The sequence below is a fragment of the Lactuca saligna genome, chromosome 9 (assembly GCF_052625555.1).
Source record: "Lactuca saligna cultivar CGN05327 chromosome 9, ASM5262555v1, whole genome shotgun sequence".
NCBI classification, from domain to species: Eukaryota; Viridiplantae; Streptophyta; class Magnoliopsida; order Asterales; family Asteraceae; genus Lactuca; species Lactuca saligna.
The window spans coordinates 9,198,958-9,204,567 of record NC_136425.1 but is presented as its reverse complement, the minus strand read 5'-3'; the positions used below and the strand labels follow the sequence as shown (position 1 = coordinate 9,204,567).

General features: G+C 31.6%; 1 pseudogene; it reads left to right on the top strand.

Moving 5' to 3' along the window:
* The first annotated feature begins 468 nt into the window (after nt 1–468).
* On the top strand, nt 469–2,380 carry LOC145015965 (alpha-glucan phosphorylase, H isozyme-like; annotated as a pseudogene).
* Nucleotides 2,381–5,610: the final 3,230 nt, after the last annotated feature.

The window sequence follows — 5,610 nt, the reverse complement described above, 5'->3', positions numbered from 1 at the left end:
AAAAAAATCTAATTTAAAGTCTAAATTTGCATGCAGAGGGGCATAGGTGATAAGGCTATAAATCAGTTGGAAAAAATAGTTAATACTAAGCTTGAAGCAACTGTTTCAAGGCAAATTCAAGTCCAATTTCAAACATCTGGAAAACAAGCTTTACAGGTATGTGATACAACAATAATAGATCTTTCTAAATTATAAAATGATGAATTTTGTTTTTTAAATTCTAAACCCTTTTTTACAGGAAGCACTGAAGAGTAGTATGGAAGCTTCTGTTCTTCCTGCTTACGAGATGTCCTGCAAAACAATGTTTGACCAAATTGACTCCACATTTTAAAAAAGGAAAGGTTGAATTTATACATTCACCTTTATCATTTGCTTTGAGGGTAAGAATACTAGAAAACACAATTCCTTCCTTTTTTTTGCTTCTTTGATGTTCATTTTTGTTTTTTTTAGGATACTATCAATTTTGATATGAGGATTTTAGATCATAATAAGTCGGTTGTCCGCATGGCAAACTTCTGTGTGGTTTCTAGGCATACGGTAAGATGTTTGAATACTATAAATATAGGAAAAACCAACTAATTTTATCTTATATTTTGTGCTTTTTTAGGGATAATTTAGGCTCCATCAATTCAGCCCATTTATTTTTCTCTGTTTTGGCAAGTTAATGGTGTAGCACAATTCCACAGTGACATCTTAAAGGCTGAATTATTTGCAGATTATGTGTCAGTATGGCCAAACAAGTTTCAAAATAAGACCAATGGCATTATTCCTAGACGTTGGCTCAAATTTTGTAGTCCTGAACTTAGTCAGATCATAACAAAATGGTTAAAAAACAGACAAGTGGGTCACTAACCTAGACCTACTTGTGTGTCTGTGGGAGGTATGATTCTTTCATTTTCATTCTATTATTATGTAAAAATGACCAAAATGCCATCTATTATGAGGATTTACATATCTCCTGCTGATCGTTATATCTTATCCTCTTTCTCCGAAAGTTTGATGACAATCCAGAACTTCATAGAAGAAGATACTAGAACATTCTGTTAATGCAATGCAATGCATGTTGAAACAGGAAATGAGCCCTGAAGAGCGAAAAGCCACAACACCAAGGACAATCATGATTGGAGGGAAAGCATTTGCAACATATACAAATGCTAAAAGAATAGTCAACCTTATGGATGATGTTGGTGTTGTTGTGAACACCGATCCTAAAATTAACGAATACTAGGTAAAAATGGTTTCATATCTTTTTTTTGTTTTAGAACTTATTTATTATTGTAATTTTGTATTACATGTGGTTTTTGTGCCTAATTACAATGTATATGTGGCGGAGGTACTTATACCAGGAAGTGAGGTGTCACAACATATAAGTACAACTGGCACGGAAGCTAGTGGGACAAGTAATATGAAGTTTGCACTTAATGGATGTCTTATTATAGGAACATTAGATGGGGCTAATGTTGAAATCAGGGAGGAAGTTGGAGAGGAAATTTTTTTCCTTTTTGGAGCAACAACAGATAAAGTTCCATTTTATTTCTCATTTATTACTAAGTTAGGGTATATGGTTTTAGTTGAAAGGTGAAGATGAACAAAGGTTTGTCTCTTTTTATTTCTCATTTATTACTAAGTTTAGAAAATAAATGGAGACTAAATAAATGTCATAATTTTTGTTTATAGCTCCTTCTCTTCAGTTTGCTTCTTGCTTCCAATCTATGCCAGATAACAATGGAGATTGATAGATGTCGGTTAATAGCATCTTCTGGAGCATATAAAGCGGTAAGTTATTAATATTTTTTAAATAAATAAATGTTCCTCAATTTGCAAAATGAAAGGGAATAAAAGTAAAAAAAAAATGTCGATATTTTTAATTTGAAGGTGGTGGAGTGTCTAATTAGGTTGGTTGAAACCTGATGAGGTTCCCATGGTAAGTGTAATTTGGTGTTTTGCAAGTTTGTGTCACCACAACAACTAATTTATCATGTTTGCTGTGATACTATTCTGCTTGTGCAGCTTGTAGAATCTGTGCTAAGTAAGATCATGGAAGAGCTTGAGAATCGCATCACTAGTCAAGTTGAACTGGTAAAGCTTCTTAGCTATGTTGTTTCCTAATTTCCTTGCTTGGTGTTTCAAGTACATATAATAATAAGCTACATTTCCTTATATATAACTTTTTAAACAATTTTTTATAAGGCACAAATATACAATCTTATAACTTTCTACTTTATATAATGTCTAATCATTTGTTTTTTTTTCCGTTAACTGTTAACTTATAAGTAATTAGAGGTAAGGAAAAATTATAACCACATATGATTTGCAAATTATCAAATTTTGATTTATTAATACACAGGTAAATGAGGTGAAAGGAGAGGATGTTGTTTGATTGATAAAGAATTCTGCTACTCTATTTGGTTCGTTATTCACCTTGCATGTATCCCAAATATGTATTGAGCTGCCAACTCTCATGGATAAAGATAAGGAGGTGAAGTTTCTCTTTTGTGATTCCATTAGATATTTCTTATCATATACTCATTTAAGTTGTAAGTTTTATGGAAAATTGTAGGTTAATTAGCACATGGGGAGTACGTAACAAGATTTTTGCAAAGATAGAAAATATTGAGGTCGGATGCCCACATTTTCCAATTGTATGTAATCAAATTGTCTCTTATGTCACATTGGGGAGATTACTTTAATGTCACATTGAAATTTCATCGAATAGTATAGCGATAAATAGAAGAAATAGCAATGTACTTTCATCTATTATTTGTATGACATTAAATTTTATGCAATGGATTTTATTTTTTTGTATATGGTATTTTATTTTTTATTATGAGACATTAAATTCAAATTTAATTTGAAAATTAGTAAACAAATAAATAATATTTTTTTAAACATTTAAAATTATGATACGCAAAAATGTGTGTCATCTGCATTTATGACATGGCCTTTCTTGACAGAGGCTTTCTTGATACGCATTGCGTGTCATTAACATAAGCGTCGTAAGATTATGACACGCGAATGCGTGTCGTCTTCCTTTATGATAGGGCATTCCTTGATACACATTGCGTGTCGTAAACGCGTGTCGTAATTGTGCATCGTAAATGAGTGTCGTAAATGCGTGTCGTCTCTCTTTATAACAGGGCCTTCCTTGACGCGCATTTATGCATCGTCTGAGCCTTTTACGACGCGCAATGGATGTCGTAAAAGGCTGTTTTTCTAGTAGTGCATCATTTCTCCTTTCACCACATTCATTTGAAACTCCCATGACTTTTCAATTCTTTCTAATAATAATTATAATTTGGTTAATTAGGTTAAATAAATATTAAACCTAATATATAAACTAAATTTCAATATTGAAATAATATATTTAATATTACTTATAAAGTTATGTTTTTTAGCTATTAAAATACTATATATTATTTATTAGTTTTAATATATTGTTGGATGTAAACCATTATTCTAACACCTCAATTTTCATATATAGATTAAAAAAACAAATAATCGTTCCAACATCTTTCAAGATCAATTAGGAACTTACTTACAGACTAAACTACAACGGAAGCAAAATAAAATAAAATAAAGTCTTCAACCGAAGAGCTTCGGGTGTTACGTCTTTGCGGAAATCCTTTGTCGTCTTGTTGGTCAATCTTTCTCCCTAGCCTTCTTACTACCACTTGTTAAATACTTCCCTGGGTTACGCACATTTAAAGTTTCTAAATGGGTAAGCCTAGGGCCTAGTGAGTTCGTGTTGCACATATATGTCCATCAATTAAAAAAAAAAAAATAGTTTTATCATATAGTTTCAATAAATCATACAACAAATATATCACCCAATGACATAATTTAGGGGAACGATTAATTATCCAGAGAAAGAACCAAAGATTCATTTCCCTTCTCCTTGAGACAACTAATCATCCATTGACTCAAGTATTTTAAATACCCAAGGAAATGAGTATAAATCTCAATTCCCATCCCACCGATCACACACATCCGTCATGCTCACGGCGATTAAACACCCACCCGTTCCCACTAAACATGTCACCAAAAAAAACACGCATCGTAGATAACAAATCCAAAATAACATTTTGTATGCAACCATACTTATAATAAAACATATTGTCAATAAATAAATAAACACAACATAATAAACGCATGACAAACATTTATGTGCGACCAACCACAGAACACGAGACACTCACCTTGCAACCGATAAGTCCTAACCGAAGCTTTGTTGCTAATCTGCACCCTACATTCCACGAACAAATTTTCTAAGGCAATCGTCCTAGAAAATATCCTACACGTCCGTTTCGATTCAAGTATCCACATGTCTCAGTCGGCCAACCAAAATAATTTTACATTGACGTTCGCAATTGAACTATGCCTCTCTCTTTCCAACTAATTGATTTCATTTTTAATACTTAAAAGTTAAAACAATTTAAATCTTAAAAATACAAGACAAACTTGTGTCTTTTTTTTTATAAATAAAAGAAAATACATAGAACTAGCAAGTAATCAAAACCTCTATACCTCATTTACGTAATTTTTATTAAAATGCAATGGTTTTAAATGTAAGAAAATAAATATTGACACTCATTAAAACTATAAGGACCTTTTCCATAAATTCATATTCCAATATTAATGAAAAGGAAGAAAGCGTACGTTTTCCCAAAAATGGAAGTTAACACTTTATCAAACGTATAAGGACTGATTCCGTAAATTGAAATAGCATTAAAACAAGTGTTGCAAGTCTCGATATTTGACACATCCAATGACCCACCCAAATAAAATTAAACCCATAAGCACCCTTTCTTCTTAACCCGAAATTTTAACTCATTTCCACCATTTTTAATCTGTAAAAACTTTTAAATTTCCTCCAAATTGTTTCAAATAATTATATAAAAATCAAAATACTTCTCATCATTCTTTTGTTCAAGTTATCCATATTCATTTACCAAAATTTTACTCTAAATAAGATGGAGTCAAACATTTGTTTCAAGCAAAATTTATTACTTTAAAATTCTCATGAAACTGTGACTTATTGGCTTGAATCGAGACATGGGATTGAACAAGACACAAAATGCTTACATATAAACCTATTTTAACAACTATAACGAGTTGAAACTAAAGAATCTTACCTTAATTTTGAGCACCACTTCCGGAAATAGTTTACGAACTTCAAACCCCGATTTCTACTTCGTTTCTCCAACCTTTCTTGCAATTTTGGTGGGGTTTCTAGTCGATTTTTCGAGCTCTTTATAATGCCTAAGGCCTTGGAAGTTATAAACCCTTCAAATGCTCGAATTTATTTCCACAATGAAGGTGACGGGTTTGGACATTAACCCTCATAACTCTCTACTAATTAACTCATTAATCCTTGAACTAATCAATTTATTATAATGATATAATCTAATTACATATATATATATATATATATATATATATATATATATATATATATTTTAGCTTTGAGTTATCACAAACTTCCCCCCTTTGAAAAATCTCGTCCTCGAAATTTCAACTAAACAACCAGAAAAGGGTATTTGGTCTTCTTATCGCATATGTTTCCCCATGTCGCATCTGACCCTTTATGTTAGTTTTACTGAGCATTCATGA